Source organism: Manacus candei, unplaced genomic scaffold (genome assembly GCF_025592945.1).
Source record: "Manacus candei isolate 608988 ecotype Guabito, Panama unplaced genomic scaffold, ASM2559294v1 h1tg000003l, whole genome shotgun sequence".
NCBI classification, from domain to species: Eukaryota; Metazoa; Chordata; class Aves; order Passeriformes; family Pipridae; genus Manacus; species Manacus candei.
Window position 1 is genome coordinate 21,075,469 of NW_026138051.1, and position 21,310 is coordinate 21,096,778.

Genomic DNA, 21,310 nt, shown 5'->3' on the forward strand with positions numbered 1-21,310 from the left:
TGTGCGGTGACGATTACATTGTAAATTTAGTCATCGCCTAAAAGGGTGCCTGGCTGTCCTAGTTCTGCTCGAATGAGGAGACTAAGGGCTGTGCCGATTATACCAGCTCATGCGCCAAAAATAAGGTAAAGTGTGCCGATATCTTTGTGGTTAGTGGAAAATAGTCAACGGTTGATGAAAGTCATAGGTAAGATGGCTGAGTGTAGAAGCGTTAGGCTGTAGTCCTTTTTACAGAGGTTTGATTCCTCTTCTTATCAATTCTGTAGTGAAGTTCATGTTGAGTTGCAAGCTCATTGATGTGCATTAAACATGCGCCGGGATCTAGTAGACAGAAGCCTGTTGGTTGGGGCATTTAACTGTTAACTAAAATTTTATGGGATCAAAGCCCATCTGTCCAGGGGGAGGTTCTAGCTTAATTAAAGCATCTGAGTTGCATTCAGGAGATGCAGGTTAGTATCCTGTGTACCTTAACAGAAACTAAGAGGGATTAGCCCTTGTTTAAGGCTTTGAAGGCCTTCGGTTTAAATAACCTAAGTTTCTAAGGGATTGCGAGTACTATGGGAGATAGTGGTAGGAGTATAATTGATAAGGAGGTAAAGGTTGTGGTTAGGGTGTTAGTTGGTTTGTTAGTTTGTCATTGTTTTATGTAGTTAGTGAAGTTTGGGGGTAGTGTGATGGTTGCACAGTAGGCCAGTCGTAGGTAGAAGAAAAGTCCAAGTAAAGAGAGTAGGGTAATAGCTGTGGCTACTACTGTTAGTTCTTGTTTTGTGAGCTCTTGAATAATTAACCATTTGGGTAGGAATCCCGTTAGGGGAGGAAGACCTGCAAGGGAGAGGAGAGTGAGCATAAGGATTGTGGTTAGTGATGGAATTTTGGTTCATGTGGATATAACAGTGGATAGTTTTAGGGTATTGGTTGTGTTAAGGATGAAGAAGATGGCGGAAGTTGTTACAGTATACAGATAGAACGTAATTAAAGTCAGATTGGGGTTATAGTTGAGAATAATAGTTATTCATCCCAGGTGTGCGATAGATTTTCTCTCTACTTCCTGTCAGCAGCGATACCTGACCACTTCATGGGAAGCAGGGCTTCACCACACAGAGAAGCCGCTCAGAAGGCATGTATTGTAAAAAACTGGATTTTCCCCCTTTCCTGTTCCTTTCCTGAGCTCTTGTAGCTGAGCTGACGCCATATATTCTGCAATGTCCCTTTGGTCCATTTGGCTCAACTGACCTGTCTGTATCGCCTCCCATGATCTTGCCCCTGATTCAGGGGACGAAGCTGACAATGCAGATGCTGCACCAGCCCTGCTCAGCAGTTGCCAAAGAACTGGTGTGATTAACCCCTCTGTAGCTCCCAATGCAAAGCACAGCACTGTGACGCCTGCAGTGAGAAAATGAACTCCAGCTCAGACAGACCCAACACATGTGGGATTCTGAAATGTCTCAGGGTTCCTTTGGTTTCACGATGCCCCTCTCAGACCTGACAGTAGAAAAATAAATCAAAAAATTGAGAAGAAATCATCTTAAAGTCATGCTAAGCCTGTCTTCTACAGTCCAGAATCTATATATGTGTGACTGCAGATACTTGGGATGAGGGTAGATGCTCAGAGGAATTCATGGGTTTGATCTAGGAAACCTGTCCAAAAGTTTTCACTGCCTTTTCCTCCCTGGACATTTCCTGATGCCCGGAGGAAGCTCATGTCCAACAGCAGCAGGCGACCCTTGTATAACAAGGAATGAATAATACTCCTCGTGCGGTGGTGAGACAAAGAGAAGTTTATTCAAAATTCCCACTCTTAAATCCTTGCGTACCATGTGACTTCTTCAGCCAATAGAGTTATATGTGACTGTGCATGTCCCCTCGGGCCCATCGCCCTGGCACATCCCCTGTGCATCCAGACACGCCTCCCACATATCCCCTCTCTCTAATATCTTAAAGAAGTCACAAAAAGCAGTGCAAAAAACAGTGCAAACAACCAGAACATTGTAAACCACCAAGCTTCGCAGCGACCCAGCGCATTGCTTCGCTTAGCTTCTTAACTCTAATATAAACCTTTTAAAACCTTATATTCCTATAGGGTAGTGCAACTTGGATAATTATTTTATTAACTTGGGGCCTTTAGCCCAACTGTGTGTAAACTATAACTTTTATTAATCTGAGGGTTTTTTAATAACTGGGGATTTCAAACTTTATTCAAGAAACAGGGTAAGCATATCAAAACTCAATTCTTTCAAGGTGACCTTGTGGTGTAGGTAATGTGGTCTTTTGAGGTATTCTGTGTTTTTATGTTTTCCAGTCACACAACTCTCTTATTCATTCACTCATCTCACACACCACGGCCGTCATCATTCACACATACACATACACACACCAATATTTGCAGTTTACTTGTCACCACATTGGTCTAATATAAACTGAAACATAACATAACTGTTTTTAAACTCCTGAGTTATCTGGTTCCTGCAGCTGTGATTGTGTATCCAAATAGGGCTTTACACACCTGGAGGGAATCCACTTCAGTTCTTTTCCTGTTGCCAGACAAGCGTAACCTCTCCCCCAAGTCAGAAGATCTAAAGGTCCTGTCCATTGTCCCGAGATCAAATCTTTTACCATGACTAATAGCCTGGGAGAGGCAAACGCCTGAGATTTGTGCTGCTTCTCATATCTGCTTCTTTCAGCACTGTCACAATTTAAAAAATTGATAACATATGTGGCTTTCCACAAACGTTCTTACGGACTGTATAGCTTCTCCCCCCCTCTTTGTTTTATTAGCATCTCTTTCAGTGTGCGGTGTGCCCTTTCTACAATTGCTTGTCCCGTAGGTGAGTGTGGAATTCCTGTAATATGTGAAATTCCCCATTCTGATAGGAAATTCCTTACCTTTTCAGAGACATATGCTGGTCCGTTATCGGTCTTAATCTGTTGTGGAGTGCCAAGGGTAGCAAAACAGCTTAGCCAGTGTCTTATTACATCCTTGGCTTTCTCACCTGTGTGTGCTGTAGCAGTGATGTACTGTGAATGTGTGCCTACAGTTACATGTACATATTTCAAGGGGCCAAATTCTGGGATGTGTGTAACATCTGTTTGCCATATCTGATTGGATATTAACCCTCTGGGGTTAACACCTTCCTGAGATGGCATGGGGGTAATTTTTTGACAGTCTGGACAAGTCAATATGATATCTCGGGCCTGATTGATAGTAATTTTGAATTGTCTCTTTAGAGAGCGTGCATTCTGGTGGAAAAATGAATGGGACAATTTTGCTTGCTCAAGAGTCCTAGGTACTGTGTTGAACATTGCTGCTTTGTCAGCTTCTCGGTTCCCTTCAGCTATTGGTCCTGCCATGTCAGTGTGAGACCTGATGTGCATTATATAAAAATCAAATCTTCTGTGACTGACAAGGAACCAAATACAACGCATTTCAAACAACAAATGAGGGTTAGAAACATCCCGAAGAAATGAACATTCTAGACGTGAAACTAGTCCTGCAGCATAACAAGAATCAGTGACAATATTAACAAGTTGTTCAGAAAACTTTTCCAAGGCAATACGAATGGCAGCCAGTTCCAGAACCTGCACAGAGCATTGGTTCACGGTCTGTACTTTTTGTTCCCATTGTCCGGTATCAGGATTTATCCAAGTCACTGCAGCTTTCTGTGATCACCCAGATGCATCTGTAAAAACTGTGAGGCCTTTTACTGGCTCACTTCTGCATCTAGTCGTGGTTCTTAAAGGCAAATTACCGATTTCTGCCCAAAGTTTGTGCTTAGGGAGATTAACTGAAATGTTACCACCAAAACCTGCTAAGGCAGCTTGGAACTCGGTGTCCTCAGCTAGCATCCAAGCTAAATTGTCCTTCGTGGCTGGAATGTAATGACCGCTGGATCCCTTCCATCTAGTTCCTGTAATCGAACTCTGCCTTTAATAACAAGCTTAGCAAACATTTCATTAATTGTCCATACAGTTTTAGGTGGGGTGTGGGGCAGAAATAACCATTCTAGAACCAGCACTGGGTCCTTTTCAGTCTGGTCCCACTGGAATAAGACTGCAAATGGTTGGTATCTGCTGGGAATTAAGGCCAGGCAGATTTGCAGTTCAGGATCTCTCCTTCTGCTCTGCCTAGATTCGATCGCCTTGGCACAGATGTCTAACGCCTGTTGGGCCTCTGCTGTCAGAACCCTATTAGACGTCAGATCAGAGTCCCCCTTTAGTAACACAAAGAGAGGGTGTAGCTCCTCTGTGGTTAAGCCTAGAACAGGCCTTAACCAATTAATAGCTCCCAGGAGTTTTTGCAACTCATGTAAGGTTAAAGTGTCTTTTACCTCGAGCTGCAGCTGCTGTGGGGAAATCTGTTGTTGTGTGGTTCTCCATCCAAGATAGCTCCAGGGCTGCGATCGCTGGATTTTCTCTTCTGCAACCTGTAAACCTGCTTCTTGGACAGCATCAGTTAAAGCAGTAACAACAATTTGCAGTTCATTTTCTGTGGCCATGCTTATTAAAATATCATCCATGTATTGGTAGATTATTGCAGAGGGAAAACGTTTTCTGACGGGTTGAATAGCATTTGCAACTACTGTTTGGCATATGGTTGGACTGTTCTTCATCCCCTGAGGGAGAACAACCCAGTGATACCTTTGCATAGGCTGTGAGTTGTTTAATGGTGGAATAGAAAATGCAAACCTTGGGGCATCCTCGGGGTGCAGGAATATGGTGAAAAAGCAGTCCTTTAAATCAATTATTGTCAGAGGCCAGTTCACTGGGAGCATAGTAGGTGAGGGTAATCCTGGTTGCAATGCCCCCATAGACTCAATGACTGCGTTTACTGCTCTGAGATCCTGAATCATCCTCCATTTGCCAGTTTTTTTGGGAATGCAAAATACAAGAGTGTTCCAGGGACTATTTGTTGGCACAATGTGTCCTGCTTCCAATTGTTCCTCTACAAACATCTTTAAATGTTCAAGCCTTTCTTTTTTCATGGGCCATTGGTCTACCCAGACCGGCTGGTCACTTTTCCAGACCAGCTTAATCGGTGCTTGGGACGGCTGACCAATGGCCCCTATTGAAAAACCTGGCTGCTTGCAGGAGGAATTTGCATTACTGTGCCAAACTGTGAAAGTATATCACGTCCCCACAGAGAGCAAGGGATCGGGGCTATGAATGGAGCTACCTTTGCTACTTGCCCCTCTGGTCCCAAGACAGTGAGTACTTGAGCACTCTGTCTGGGTCTTTGTGTGCCTCCCACCCCTTGAATGGTTGCAGCTGGGCAAACAGTAGGCCAGTCAAGTGGCCATTCGGAGTCCTTTATGATGGAAACATCGACTCCCGAATCCAAAAGGCCTGTAAATCGGTGCCCATTAACCTGGCACGTCATGAGCGGCTGTGCTGCTGTGATGGCTGCTGCCCAGTAAACTTGTGGTTGTCCCGTGCTGCCAAAGGCCCCTGAACCCTGCTCCCTCCCCCTCTCCCCTGCTGGTGACGTACTGTAGAAGGGGATTAACTGAGCAAGCTTCTGTCCTTTCGGGATGAAGCAGGGGGGTGAAGGGGTCCATGCCATTATCAGAATCTCGCTATGAGAATCCGAGTCTATTACACCTGGCAGCACAAACAAACCCATTCTGGTGGTAGAGGACCTTCCAATCAGCAGTGCGTGTACCCCTGGATTAAGGGGACCCCGATGTCCAGTCAGGATTAGCACCACCTCAGTGGAAGTTATGAGGACTGTGTCCCTGTTGGATAAGTCCAGCCCAGCGCTGGCTGATGTGGCGGGGCACAGATCGCTGGCTGGGGTGCAGGGGCACAGAGCGCTGGCTGAGCTGGGGGGGGCACAAATCGCCAGCCTGTTCCCCTGTGTCGCATGTGATTGCTGTACCGGGGCGTGCGACAGCGCCCCTCGCCTCCAGTTTTTTGGCATCCTCCTTGCTTTGGGTTGCTTTCGAGGTGCCAATGCTAGAGGTTTCTGAGGGCAGTCCCTTTGGAAATGGTCAGGGGCCCCACAAATGAAACAACCATCTTTGGGTCTGGGCCCCTGCTGTGTCCTTAACTGAGTACTCAGTGCTACTGCTAGCAAATCTGATTGATGTGTTAAAGAACCCACCTCTTGGCAGGCACAAACTAATTCTGAGATACTGCAAGTTTCCCTCTTAGGAAGGGTTTGCAGAACTCTTTTACAATCCACATTAGCATTTTTGAAAGCCAGTCTTCTACTAAGGATTTCCCTGACTTCCTCATTTTCAATCTGCCTATCCAGAGCAGATTGCAGCCGATCTAGGAATTTTGTGTAAGGTTCTGTTGGGCCCTGTATTATTTTGGTAAATGACAAGTTTGCATCTCTGTCTGATGTAGGTAATTTTCTTATTGCCCGCATGGCATGTTTTGCTATTACCTCGTATACCTCTCTATTGTAACCGGTTTGAGCATCTATGGAATGATAGTTCCCATCCCCTGTGAGTTGGTGTGCTGATACCCCTGCTTGCGGGTCATTAGCGTAAGCAGAACAGATTTCTCTAAAATCGTTCAGCAATACATTGTATTGTGTGTTAGAAAGGCTTATTTGTAACAAGGTTCTCCAGTCATGAGGCATGAAGATGTATGTGGAACGCAGTGACTCTAAAAATGCAAGCGTGTTAGGGGATGATACACCAGTTTCTCTCATTAACTGTCTTAGTTCTTTGGTTAGTTCATGTGCTAATGGTTGGAACCTGCGGCTTTGACGTGGACCGATAATTACTGGACATGCTTGTATAACTTGTAAGTCCCCAGTACGCAATGCCTCTTCTCTGCATAAAGCCCACCTATCAATTGTACCCTCTCGGTATGTTGCTTCATCCCTTGCCGGCGGAGTTATCCCAAAATCCCCCTCCTCCTCCCCCCATTCCTCCCATTTTCCCCCCCTGCAGCTCCGGCGAAAGCGGCTGTCTGTGGGTGGGTGGTGGTGGTGGTTGGGGAGTACGGCGCGGGGGCGGGGAAGGACGGGTTGGTGTCTGAACCGCGTGGCAGGCGAGATGGTGGTGCCCGCTCCTGGGCGCGTACTCGGCGTTCTTGCGCGGGATGGGTTGGCGAGTAAGCTGGGCTAGCCCCCCCACTCCAGTCACGGGACCCCCTGCTGCTGTCCCACTGACTGGAACCTCGCATCTGGGGCCCCGCTCCCTCCCGCTGGTCCGTGTCCCTTGGGCTCCCGGTTCCCTTCCCCGGAGTTGAATTGTGAACGGCTCCACCCCCTCCCCCCACCGAGCTTTGTGAGTTCAAACTGCGGCGCGTAAAAGTGGGGCTGCTGCTTGCAGCCTGAGTGGGGGTGTATGTGTTCGTCGTTCTTTGGTGGGATCTGCTTAATGCAGTCATTATAGCTTGCCAGGCTGGGTAAGCATTGTTTGCTTGGGAATCCCCTCTCTGAGCCTTGAGTTTGATAAGATTGCCTATTTTGTCCCATATGTGAATGTTGAGGGCTTCAACCAGAGGTAGTTCTGGTACGGCTGCTTTAATGAGCCGCACCAACTCTGATAATTCAACCCTTGTAACCTGAACATAGTAAGGATTCAACAGAACAGCCAGTACTTCTGTGTCCCGTGATACTTCGGTAGGGAAAAAGTTTCCCATGTTACCTTTGTGACTCGGCGCTGCTGGGGTGCGCTGCTGAAGAGGGTCTGTCAGTTTGTTGATTTGTGTTGGCTCACTGTCGGTTGGGCTGTGGCGTCCCGTCGGCGGCGGCTGATGTCCCGGTGCAGGCGGCAAGCGGCAAGCAGCGGCGGCAGGCACGGGTAGCTGTAGCGACGGATGCGGGGGCTGGCTGTAGAGGCGGCGGCTTGGGGCTGTGGCTATCGGTGTGTGCGGGCTGCAAAGCGGCGAACGAAGCGGCGGCGCTGGCGGCGGCGTCTCAGTCACGTGGCGGCAGCCTGGCGTGGTCCCGGCTCCGTCTCCGGTGAGCGCGGCGTTCGCAGCGGCGGCAGCGGCAACTCCGGGGGTTCCCGCGGTTCGCTGGGTGGCGCGGGGGTCGGGGGCGCGCTGTGTCAGAAGGCGCGGTGCGGCGCCTCGGTGAAGCCCGCGTGGTCTGAATACGGCGCAGGGGCTTTTTGCTGGCAGTGCTTTTTAAGCACGCCGCAGGGTCAGTCAGCAGCGGTGAGCAGGCGGGGAGCCGTGGCCAGTTTCTGCTGGACAGAAAACTGGAGCGGGGGCTCCGCGGGGGTCAGCGGTGGCTGGGGTTGCTAGGACGCGGCAGCGGCAAGCCGCTTCTTGCACGTGGTCCACACAGTCGGTAGCGAAGTATTGCTTTACCAGATGACCGACACTCAGGGGACTAACAGGCCTTTCCCTGACAATCTTAAGGTGCTCCGCGGCTCGTTCTCCGAGCTGCAGGCACGCTTTCACCCAGGGAGCAGTCTTAGACGTGCGGGGTGCGTCCCAGTCACTCACCGCTTTCGATGTTGCTTTGACCCTCTCCGCTCTCTCCGGTGGCTGCTTTGACCTCTCGGTTCCTTCCTTAACTCTTTCTTCTCTTCTTCCGTGCACTATCTTACTATTATTGAGCGCACTAAACGAACTGTCCGTCTCTTAGAAGCCACTAAGAGCACAGGGTTTATTGACGTCAGGGTTTTTTCTGGTGAAGTCTCCCGTCTCCGAAAATTAAGACGATCCCGGAGACACCAGCTGATCTCCTGATCCAGGATAGATATCTCACTTAATATAAGCTAAAGATGTCCCTGTTCGGGCGCCACATGTAGCAGGTGACCCTTGTATAACAAGGAATGAATGATGCTCCTCGTGCGGTGGTGAGACAAAGAGAAGTTTATTCAAAATTCCCACTCTTAAATCCCTGCGTACCATGTGACTTCTTCAGCCAATAGAGTTATATGTGACTGCGCATGTCCCCTCGGGCCCATCGCCCTGGCACATCCCCTGTGCATCCAGACGCCTCCCACACAGCTCCATCCCCCACTTCCTCCTCCTGGCTGCAGCTCTTGCACTTCTGCTTCTTCCTGGGCATCTCCCTGGCTACCCTCCTGGGCAACGACCTCATCCTCAGCGCGGTAGCCTACCACCACCACCTGCACACCCCCCAGGGACTTCTTCCTGCTCCACCTCTCCCTCACACACCCGGGCTGCATCTGCACCACTCTCCCCAAAGCCATGGCCAATTCCCTTTGGAACACCAGGGGCATGTCCTACTCAGGATGAGCTGCACAGGTGTTTTTTGCTTTTCTTCTTGATCACAGTGGAGCTTGCCCTTCTCACCATCATGTCCTATGACCGCTACGTGGCCATCTGCAAAGCCCTTCACTACAGGACCCTCCTGGGCAGCAGAGCTTGTGCCCACGTGGCAGCAGCTGCCTGGGCCACTGGGAAGCGGGTCTGGCCCTGGGGCTGCAGGAGCTGCCGCCTGAGCTGATGATCTCCTGAGCAGTCCAGACATGCAGTCACTGTCCCTGTCCTCTATTGCCTCCCTTTCTTGCTGCAGGACCAGAAACGACTGTGCTGCTCTGCTGGGCTGGGGCGGGGCAGGGAGATGGGGGGACCAGGGAGGGGCTGGTCTGGGCAGTTCCAGTGACTAGAAAACCCCAATGTTCATCTGAAGTGTAGGAGTGGGCAGGGTGGGAGCATTACAGGGCTGAGGTGGCTCCAGGCTCTGGAAGTGGTAGCAGGAGCCCAGGGAGACACTGCCCCTGCTGCAATGAACTGCCCGTGTGTGTACCAGGGAAGGACTCGTGTCTCTGAACACCCCCGTGTGTGCATCAGTCCAGCTCAGGGTTGGACACCTCTCAGAGCCCTGACACATTTCTCTGTGTGACTCCAGGAAAACCCCCACTGTGCCAGGGAGTTACCAGATCCTTTGCTGTCACCCTCCTGGTGTCCTGTGTAATGATGAAACTAGAAAAGGTGATCATCATACCCTGGTAATTTTCTAAGAGGAGAAATGTCACTGCTGGAAAGAAGTGTCACTGCTGGAAAGAAGTGTCACTGAAGAGGTGAGAAGAGGGAACATCATTGTTTCCACAGCAGGTTCCTCTGGAGCCCCAGGGACACCTGTGGGGAACCCAGAGGGGCAGAGAAAGGGCTACCTTTGGCTCTTGCTGTACTGCTCAGCTGGGCCGGGCTCCTGGCACACAGGGAAATCCTGGCAAGCAGGCAGCACTGCAGAGAGACAGCTCTGCCCAGGAGCAGCTCCTCTGCACAGCCCAGCAGGGCCGAGATCGCTGCCTGTAGGCACAAGAGAAGAGAAGAAAGGCAAAGGGAGGTTAAAGGCAGCAGAAAGATGGGAGGTGTTCAGCTGAGACACAACTTGGGGACACAACTTCACACTCCTCTGCAGAGTGAGTCTACAGGTGCAGGGCAATGTCGCTTGTGTTCCTGGAGGAATCTCCTAAAGCTACCACATCCCACAGCCTTGCACATCTGTCAGGACTCTCCCAGTTTCTCTGTTGCGCTGGAGGAGGATGTTCTCCAGGGCAGGCCTTCCCTGCAGCACCATCAGAGGGACAGCGCAGGTGGGCTCCTTCTCCCAGGGATGGCTGTGGGGTGGGAAGGTGGGGGTGCAGCCAGGGATGCCCGGGGTTGTCCTGCAGAGCAGGGTCCCTGTGCTCCGGGGTTCTTTGTGCCAGGGCAGGGACTTTGCTGCCTGCTGGGGTCAGGTCTCATCCTGCCTGGGTAGTTGCCCACCCCTCTGCAGGGAGAAGCTGTCAGTGGGTGGTGAGAACCCCAGCAGGAGCCAGGCAGGTTCTTCCTGCCGTTGGATGAGGTGTGCGTGGTCAGGGCTGTGGGAGGTCAGGGCTGCTCCCAGATCCAGATCACACCAGCACATTTCCAAGAGCACTGTCAAATGGGAAGGACAAAGCACAATTATTAGGAAGGAATGGAGCTTTTCTGAGTCAGTGTTTTCAGTTTCCTACTCCTGAGGAATCTGGGGGTTGCGAAATGGAAAAGGAACTCCCATGTTGGACAAGTCACTGAGACTCCTGAGCTGTAACTTGGAATGCACAAGTGCTTCTGTAAGCAACTTCCTAAAGTGCTTTCGGCCTCTGCTCTGCTTTTGACAGAAGCAGCATCACTTCTGCTGGACCCATCTGTTTTTTCTTTATCTGCCCTTTTCCACCTGCAAAAAGAAAAGTTACCCAGTCAGTGCGTTGCAAACAGGCAGGTTTCTCTCAGGTCACAGTGAGTGCACAGACATTTGGATGGAGTGATGACAGGGTAGTCATGAATGGATTTCTGATGTTGTCTACTGTTTTGAAATCAGAAAATGTGGTGTTGAAGTCATCGTTAGCCTTTGAGAGGGAAACAGGAGAAAAATCGGATAAATTTGTTGCTAAAAATGAGCTGCTTCAAACTGAGGTTGACCACCTTAAAAGTCTTGTTAAAATTTGGATGATTATGAAACAGTCAACTCACGGATTACCCCCATCAATACTAGACAATGCCCGCAGTAGAAAGGCATAAAGCCCTCCCAGCCCCTCTAGGAACCCGCAAATCCCATCCCGGTCCCACAGGACACTCCCAACTTCCCCTTAAACCCTCCGAGGCCCCCAGACTGCCTCCCAGACCCACAAAAACCCACAAGATGCCCCCAAACCCCTCCCAGTTACCTCCAGCCCTCCCAGGACCTTTCAAACCCTCTCCTAGTTGCCCCCTTCCCCTTGAGTATGCCCCCAAACTCTCTCCCAGTTCCTTCCCACATCCCCGACGATTCCCCAAAACCCCTCACAGTTGACCCAATCTCCCCAACCTCCCTCCCAAACCCCCAAACTCCCCCAAACACCTTCCCACTTACCCCCACAACCTCCAACCCCTTCTCAGCCTCCCCATTCCTTCCCAAAACCCCTCCCAGTTGCCTACCCGTCCCCCAGGCTCGGGTGAGGAGGTGCCCCAGGCTGACGGGCCCGCCCAGACAGGGGCGGTTCCAGCAGCATGTCAGGAGCCACCCCCTGCCCCGAAAGCTCCCGCCCGCCCTGGAGCCACCTCAGCTGGCCCTGCAGGGGAGAAATCCAGGCCGGAGCAGAGCAGGGGGCGGGGCTGGGCTGGGACCTCGATGGACGGGGGCACTGGGAGAGCAGGGGAGAGACCGGGATGAGCTGAGAGGGCACTGGGGGAGAGGGGAGACTCTGGGATGGGCTGAGGGGGTACTGGGAGGGAGAGGGGAAAGTTCTTTGCCCCTTTCCTGGGCACTTGAACACCCTCTGCACCCCCGTTCCCGGTCATGCCGGTTGTCCTTCCCCCCCAAGCCATGAACAGGTTTTGGGGCTCCCTCGTGGATCGCAGCCAATAGAACGGCTCTGCTGGAATGACATTGCCAAATTCTACTGGGCCCCTGTCCTTGTGCCGGTGAGTCACCCGATAGAACGTCGAAACTTCCGCGGGGGCTGCCGGGAGCGGGGCGGTGATGGCGGGGGAAGGGAGGATCGGGATTGAACCCGATTGGTCCCGATCGATCCCAGCCCCAGGGTCTCCCCCCGCCACTCTGTTTTTCACGTGCGGCCCCAACGAGGCCATGGTGGTGTGGGGCGAGTTCAGGGGGTCTGGGGGCTCCTGGTGACCCCTCCGAATCTCCCCCAAGACTCTCGGGAGCCTCCCAGATCCCCCCAAGACTCCTGGGGACCCTCCGCCTTTCCCCCTCGTCCCCCAAATCTCCTGTGCATCCCCTTAACCCTTGAAAATCTCCTGGGACCACCTCAGACCCCCAGACTCCCTCCTGGGGACCCCCAAACAGTCTTCAGGACTCTGGGGCCCCTCCCGACCCCCTCCTAGAGTCTTTTGGGTGTCACCAACCCTTTACGGCGGATTCCTCCGTCCATTTTTCCACCCCGGACTGCTGGGGGTCCACCCCCCCAAGAAACTACTGGGAACTCCCCAGTGTCCCACCACGAGATTCCTGGGTCCCTCCCCCCCCCCAACCCCCTGTGGGTCCCCCATCCTTTCTTCCCGTCGAAAATATTCTTGGGGGTCCCCCAATGTCTCCTCCAGCCCCCATCCTGCCAGGGATGGATTTGGGGGGATCTCCTTCCCCTTCCCTCTGGCCCGAAGGCAAATGCCCTCGCTGTCCATCTTCCTTCGCCCCCAGGCAGAAAAGAGAAGAGAAACAGCCAGTTGGCCCTGGCAGGTGTGGGTGTGTGCAGGCTGTGGTTGAGTGGTTGAGAAGGGAGAGGAGGGGGCTGGTGTTTGGGCCAAGTCCAGCAGGTGATGTCTTTTGTATCTGGCAGTCCTTGGTCAGCTCCACGACCATCCAGCTGTCAGTGTTCATGACATACCCATCAGCCCTTCTCTTCTTGGCTCCTACACTTGCCAACCCTAAGCTGCTCCTAAGTTCTCTTGCTGTCAGTTCCTAAAGAGGTCTTGTCAAGTGTTACTGATTTAGAAACTAAAGCCTGACATCTTTGTCTTTGCCAAAGATGTGTGTGAAAGGGCAGTGCTGTTGCAAAGCAGTGTTGAGCTTCACATTGGGTGACTTGGCAGCTTCCTCTGCATCACCCATGCACCCTGGGTTTCTTTGAAAAGTACTTTTCACTCCAAATGTGACACCACATTAGCCTGTAGGACATCCTGTCCCCAAATGGACAACTGTAAATATTAATAATTAAAAAGTGACCCCCTCCATTATTCAAGAAAAGCTTGTATCTGTGTACTAAAAGCATCCAAGGGTCACGTCCCCCAGTTTTCTATCTGACAAGGGTTTGGAGGGGCTGTTTTGTGCAGGGAACCCTTTGGGGGCCCCTTGCACATGGGTAGGGCTGCACTCTGGGGGTGTGGGGCTTTGGTTCTTTGGTTGCCAGGGGCCACTGTGAGTCACTGAGCCGGGGTGGGGACAATGGGCAGGGCTGGCTGGGACAGGCTGTGGCACCTGTGACATAAAAGGGAAGTGTCCCCGTGGGGCAGCTCTGCAGGGCCCATCAGGGGATGCTGCCCAGTGCAGCCTGTGCTGTGGGGAGCATGCACACAGGGAGAGGCTGGGTCGGACGAGGGCCAGGGTAGCAAGGCCGCCCCAGGGAGTGGGTTCTGCCCCTGCCTGCAGGGCCCAGCCCCTGGCAGGAGCGCCTTGGGCAGGGCCCGGTGCTGCTGCTGGGGCAGGGGGTGAGGTCTTGCCACCTGCCAACTGCCTGGGCCCCTGTCCTTGCTGCACCACATCCCCGAGGCTCCATCCCCGCTCCCCCAGCCCCAACGAAGCCCTTCTCTGTGTCCTCCTGCAGACCATGGCTTTCACAACATTCCTTTTGGTGCTTGTGCAAAGCATCATCCAGTCCCTGCAGGCGGTCGGGGAGGGGCTGCACAAGACTCAGTGAGCTTGGAGGTCTTTTCCAAGCTGAAGGACTCTTGGATTCTGTGATTGTGTGCTGGATTCAGCTGGGTCCGTGTTAGCAGCATTAGTTTGCTCCCAAAGTTTCCTCGCTGTCAGCTCTTGTGGCCTAAGGCTTGAGCTCCTTTAACTCCTTGTGCTGAGCTACTGATGGGAAAGGAGAGGCCTCTGCCAGCAGATTCCTGGTGTTCCCTGTAGAACAGTGAAGGAGAAGGTGTAGTCAAGTGGGAAGAGGAGTACTGTTTGTGCGTGGCCTCCTATGTGGTCTTGGTGCCTTTGAGGGGCTTGAAGGAGAAAAGAGCTTTGTTAAAGTGAGAAGTGAAATAGTGTGTTGGCTGTGGGAATGGGAAGGGAAGAGGAACGGAGAATGGGAAGGGAAAGAGGAATGGAAAGACATCTGCTGATGCTGTCATTTGTTATGTTTGCATGTAGCAGGGTGTGGTGGAAGAAAAAACCAATTGGGAAAGATATGTGGCATGGAGAAGCATCTATGGGAACTAGATGGACTTTTATACACTGGACAATTCATCCACCGGACTGACAGTTGTTCCCCAGTTTTACCCCAGTTTATTGCTGTATTGTCATGGAGTTTTATGTACCCCAGTTTACTGTTGAATTTTTATGAAGTTTGTTATACCTCCATATTGTTCCCCTTTCTCCCTCAGATTTTCCTGCCCAAAGTTGTTTGTCACCCTGTCCTCCCCTGCTTTCCCGCTCCTCTGCCACTGATTGGCTACAGTTTGCTGCAGTGCAAAGAGAGCTCCCATTGGCCCTTTCTCCTGGAGACTCCGAAGTTCCACCCGCCTTTTCCCTGTCTCCCTATCACATTTTTCCCTGAGTTGTCAGTTCCATGCTCCTCCCCAGTTCAGAATCCTCCCCTCAGACTTACCTTATTTAAAACCCTGTTGTCCCTGAATAAAGTGGCATTGCTGCACGAACCCTCGACTGTGCCAAGAACCGTTATTGCAGTGCTCGGTCCCATTTCCCATCCCCTTGGACCATGGCAAGTGGCGCCCAAAGTGGGGCACAGTTGAGGACTCTCATATTGAGAGAACTCCTGTGTCCTCACCTGGTCCTCCTCAGCAGAGCGGACGGCTGTGGGCTCAGCGGTAGCTGCACGGGTCGACGCACCAGACAGGTGAACTGCTGAGGACATTCCTCACCCTACCCTAACACCCACAGCCCGGCAGAACACCAAAGGGAGGACTTTCCATCAAGAGACTGTTGTTGAGACCCGACTAACATCAACATGGGACTCACACTCTCAACCTCCCAAAAATTTGTATACAGGCGCCTAAAAGACTTTGTAATAGAACACGGTCACCCCTTAGATAAAAAATTGGCAAAATCACTCGCCAGATGGCTCAACCACAAGGGTCACCAGCTTGCCGAGGACACCAGCGTAGAGCAGTGGCAAGTCATAGGCTACAGCCTCTGGCGGGACAGCGATAAGGGGGACCGTATAGCTAAAGAGGCGCTCATCGCATGGAGGTTAGTTCTGATGGTGCTACAGCGCCAGATGATGAACAAGAATATCAGCGTCCCCAAGACAGACACTGAGCGGACAGAGAGGGACCCTGAGCAGACAGAGACGGACACTGAGCAGACAGACACACAAGATGGCGGGAGGCGGAAGAAACCATCGCGCCGAATTCAAAATATTGATAGTATTATACTTTCTAAGCATAGTAGGGCAGAAATTAGGTGTATTCGGTGAAAGGCTAGTCCTAGACTACTTAGGGTGAAGGCTGAGTAGAAGCTTAGATGCAGAAAGGTCATTGAGAAAGTCACGGGGTAGGACTGTGGTTTGTTGAGCCGAAATCAACTGTCTTTGCTAGACTAACTTTCTGAAGTTACTCTGCTCATTCTAAGCCCCCTTGAATTCATTCATAGATTAGCCCTAATGCGAGGAGGAGAATGACTGCGGAGGTTCATGTTAGGGTAGTGAGAGGGGAGAGGAGTTGAGTAGCTCATGGGAGGGGCAGTAGGAGGGCAATTTCTAGGTCAAATAAGAGGAATAAGATTGCGACAAGGAAGAATCGGATTGAAAATGGGAGGCGGGCAGAGCCCAGTGGGTCAAAGCCACATTCGTATGGGGACAATTTTTCTGAATCTGGATTTATCTGAGCTAATCAAAGGTTTAGTGAAGTTAGGATAATACACAGTGATAGGGAAATTGTGAATATAAAGAGGATGATGTTAATTGCCTTTCTCTGGTTTTGATCCAGATTTTAGAGATTGGAAGTCAATTGTAATTAATATACTAGAAGGGCAAGATCCTCATCAATAGATTGTTATGTAGAGGAACAGTCAGATAATGTCAACAAAATGTCAGTATCAGGCCACTGCTTCAAAGCCAAAGTGGTGGTTGGATGTGAAGTGGAATTTTACGAGGCGGAGGAGGCAAATCAAGAGGAAGGAGGATCCAATGATTACGTGGAGGCCATGGAATCCTGTGGCAACGAAAAAGGTCGATCCATAGACTCCGTCGGCAATTGAGAATGGGGCTTCATAATATTCTATTGCTTGAAGTGCTGTAAAGTAGAATCCTAATAGGACGGTTATAAGTAGAGCTTGGGTAGCTTGGTTTCGATTACCCTCTGTGATGCTGTGATGTGCTCATGTAACAGTGACTCCTGAGGCTAGGAGGATGGCAGTATTTAGTAGGGGGACTTCTATTGGGTTTAGAGGTTTGATTCCTATAGGGGGTCATTGTCCTCCGAGTTCTGGAGTGGGAACTAAGCTAGAGTGGAAGAATGCTCAGAAGAATCCTAGGAAGAAGAATGCTTCGGATGTAATAAATAGAATTTTTCCGTAACGTAAGCCCTTTTGGATTGTAGGGGTATGGTAGCCTTGGAATGTGCTTTCTCGTACGATGTCACGTCATCATTGGAGTATCACTAGGATTATAGAGAGTAGGCCTAGGAGTAAGAGTTGGATAGAGCTGTGGTGAAATCATATGGCTAACCCAGAGGTAGTGAGGAGGGCGGCTGCTGCTCCAAAAATGGGTCAAGGGCTTGGGTCTACTATGTGAAATGAGTGGGCTTGGTGTGTCATTAAGTGTTAAATGTTTTCTTGTAAGTAAAGGCTTAGAAGAAGTACAAAGACATATGCTTGGATTATTGCTACGGCCACTTCTAGAATTGTTAAGAGGAGTAGAATTGTTATAGTTAGAAGAGACACGGTGGGTATAATGGGAAGGAGGACGGTAGTGGCTGTTGAAATGAGTTGGATGAGTAGGTGTCCAGCTGTGAGGTTGGCTGTGAGGCGAACTCCTAGGGCTAGAGGGCGAATAAGAAGGCTTGTTGTTTCAATTATGATGAGGGCAGGAATTAGAGGTGTTGGGGTGCCTTCTGGTAGAAGGTGCCCAAGAGAAGCTGAGGGTTGGTTTCGTAGGCCTGTTAGCAGGGTGGCAAATCATAGAGGGAAGGCGAGGGCTAGGTTTATTGATAGTTGGGTGGTAGGTGTGAATGTGTAAGGTAGGAGACCTAATAGGTTAATAGTTAGAAGTATAATTATGAGTGATGATAGGATTAGGGCTCATTTATGACCTTTTTTGTTTAATGGGGTTATTAGTTGTTTTGTGATTAAGTGGAGGAATCAGAGTTGAAGAGTTGAGAGACGATTTGTAATTCATCGATTGCCAGGAGAAGGAAGTAATAGGGTTGGAAATAACAGTGAAACGAGGATGAGAGGGATTCCGAGGAGGGTTGGGCTTATGAATTGATCAAAGAAGCTTAGGTTCATGGTCAGTTTCAGGAGTGGGGTTTTGTAGTGAGTAGTGTTTTGTTGGAGGGTGGGTTGGTTGGGGTAAATAGTAGGAGTTTGGGTTGCAGGATAAGAGAAAAAGTGAGTCATGAAGTAAGTATAATAAAAAGTCAAGGTGCGGGGTTTAGTTGGGGCATGTCATTAAGGAGGATGAATAATCCTCTTTCTCTAGTTTAAAAGGCTAGTGCTGGTTCATAGCTTCTTAATGATTAGGATGTTAGAAGTGAAGATCAGTTTTCGAAGTGTGTTAGAGGGGCTGATTCTACTACAATAGGTATGAAGCTGTGGTTGGCTCCACAGATTTCTGAACACTGACCGTAGAAGACTCCAGGGCGGGTTGTGATAAAGGAAGTTTGGTTCAGTCGCCCTGGAATTGCATCGGTTTTTACACCAAGGCTAGGAACAGCTCAGGAGTGGAGGACGTCATTAGCTGTAACAATAATTCGAATTGGGGATTCTATTGGAATGACGATGCGGTTATCAACTTCTAGGAGGCGGAAATGACCGAGTGGTAGATCTGTAGTTGGTAGTATATAAGAGTCAAAAGATAAGTCTTTAAAGTCTGTGTATTCATAGGATCAGTATCATTGGTGACCAATAGCTTTGAGGGTGAGGTCAGGCTCATCGATTTCGTCTATCATGTAGAGGATTTGAAGGGATGGGAGGGCTAGCATAATTAGGACAATGGCGGGTAGGATCGTTCAGACAAGTTCTACTTCTTGTGCGTCGACGGTATTAGAGGATAGTTTTTCTATAAGAGCTAGTAAATATAGGACTAGGTTACAAATGGCTAGTGCGACTATTAGGGCACGGTCGTGAAATTCAATAAGTTCTTCTATAATAGGGGATGAAGCGTCTTGAAAACCAAATTGAGAGTGGTTGGCCATGGAGTTGGAATGGGATGTACTGGGTTATCACCTGTGATTTAGTCTTGACAAGGCTATGTAATGATTTTACTAACAACCCATAAGAAAGAAGCATGAGTGGTTTGATGCGGTTGGCTTGAAACCAGCTTATGAGGGTTCGATTCCTTCCTTTCTTGTACTTTGACAAAGGTTGGTTCTTCAAAGGTATGATAGGGAGGAGGGCAGCCGTGAATTCATTCAATGTTTGTGGAGGTAAGTTCTGGTTGCACTACTTTCCGTTTGGATGCGAAGGCTTCTCAGATAATGAACATTAGTATAATTCCAGCTACTATGGAGATGAGGGAGCCGATGGAGGATAGGGTGTTTCATAGGGTATAAGCATCTGGGTAGTCTGAGTATCGTCGTGGTATACCAGCTAGGACTAGGAAATGTTGTGGGAAGAATGTTAGGTTGACTCCAAAGAATATTACTCCAAAGTGGGCTTTAGCTCATGTGGAGTGAAGGGTGTAGCCAGTGAACAGTGGGAATCAATGTGTGAAGCCAGCTAGAATGGCGAATACTGCCCCCATAGACAGTACATAGTGGAAGTGTGCAACTACGTAGTAGGTGTCGTGCAGGGCGATGTCTAGGGAGGAGTTGGCAAGGACGATGCCTGTTAGTCCACCAATGGTGAAGAGGAAAATAAAGCCTAGGGCTCATAGTATGGGTGGGTCTCATTTGATTGTTCCACCGTGTAGGGTTGCTAATCAGCTGAAGACTTTGATGCCAGTGGGGATTGCAATGATTATAGTGGCGGATGTGAAGTAAGCTCGGGTGTCTACGTCCATACGTAAATATGTGGTGAGCTCATACGATAAAGCCTAAGAAGCCAATGGATAGTATGGCTCAGACTATGCCTATGTAGCCAAAGGGTTCTTTTTTACCGGCGTAATAGGCTACAACATGGGAAATAATTCCGAATCCTGGCAGGATAAGGATGTAGACCTCTGGATGGCCAAAAAATCAAAATAAGTGTTGGTATAAAATTGGGTCTCCGCCTCCTGCGGGGTCAAAGAATGTAGTGTTTAGATTTCGATCTGTTAGAAGCATTGTAATGCCAGCAGCGAGGACTGGTAGGGAGAGGAGAAGTAGAACTGCAGTAATTAGGACAGATCAAACGAATAGAGGGGTTTGGTATTGTGAGAGAGCAGGTGGTTTTCTATTGATTGCTGTGGTGATAAAGTTGATTGCCCCAAGGATAGATGAGACACCTGCCAGGTGAAGGGAGAAGATAGCAAGGTCTACTGATGCACCGGCGTGGGCTAGATTTCCGGCTAAGGGTGGGTATACTGTTCATCCTGTTCCGACTCCGGCTTCTACTGTAGAGGATGCTAGAAGAAGTAGGAAGGATGGGGGAAGTAGTCAGAAGCTCATGTTATTTATTCGTGGAAATGCTATGTCGGGGGCACCAATTATTAGTGGTACTAATCAGTTGCCAAATCCTCCGATTATAATAGGCATTACTATAAAGAAAATTATAACGAAGGCATGTGCGGTGACGATTACATTGTAAATTTGGTCATCGCCTAAAAGGGTGCCTGGCTGCCCTAGCTCTGCTCGAATGAGGAGACTAAGGGCTGTGCCGATTATACCAGCTCATGCGCCAAAAATAAGGTAAAGTGTGCCGATATCTTTGTGGTTAGTGGAGAATAGTCAACGGTTGATGAAAGTCATAGGTAAGATGGCTGAGTGTAGAAGCGTTAGGCTGTAGTCCTTTTTACAGAGGTTTAATTCCTCTTCTTATCGATTCTGTAGTGAAATTCATGTTGAGTTGCAAGCTCATTGATGTGCATTAAACATGCGCCGGGATCTAGTAGACAGAAGCCTGTTGGTTAGGGCATTTAGCTGTTAACTAAAATCTTATGGGATCAAAGCCCATCTGTCTAGGGGGAGGTTCTAGCTTAATTAAAGCATCTGAGTTGCATTCAGGAGATGCAGGTTAGTGTCCTGTGTACCTTAACAGAAACTAAGAGGGATTAGCCCTTGTTTAAGGCTTTGAAGGCCTTCAGTTTAAATAACCTAAGTTTCTAGGGGATTGCGAGTACTATGGGAGATAGTGGCAGGAGCATAATTGATAAGGAGGTAAAGGTTGTGGTTATGGTGTTAGTTGGTTTGTTAGTTTGTCACTGTTTTATGTAGTTAGTGAAGTTTGGGGGTAGTGTGATGGTTGCACAGTAGGCCAGTCGTAGGTAGAAGAAAAGTCCAAGTAAAGAGAGTAGGGTAATAGCTGTGGCTACTACTGTTAGTTCTTGTTTTGTGAGCTCTTGAATAATTAACCACTTGGGTAGGAATCCTGTTAGGGGAGGAAGACCTGCGAGGGAGAGGAGGGTGAGCATGAGGATTGTAGTGAGTGATGGGATTT

The 21,310-nt window shown here is 49.7% G+C and overlaps 1 long non-coding RNA gene and 1 pseudogene across 1 annotated transcript in view; one reads left to right on the forward strand and one right to left on the reverse strand.

The window, feature by feature from the left end:
* LOC127471731 (uncharacterized) overlaps positions 1-16,390 on the forward strand; it is a 28,710-nt gene extending 12,320 nt beyond the window's left edge. Inside the window, exon 2 of the long non-coding RNA XR_007904748.1 lies at positions 15,980-16,390. This is a non-coding gene — a long non-coding RNA (uncharacterized LOC127471731). The remainder of the gene's footprint in view (positions 1-15,979) is intronic.
* The window catches only part of LOC127471721 (cytochrome b-like), a 46,430-nt pseudogene that overhangs the window by 16,855 nt on the left and 8,265 nt on the right, over positions 1-21,310 (reverse strand).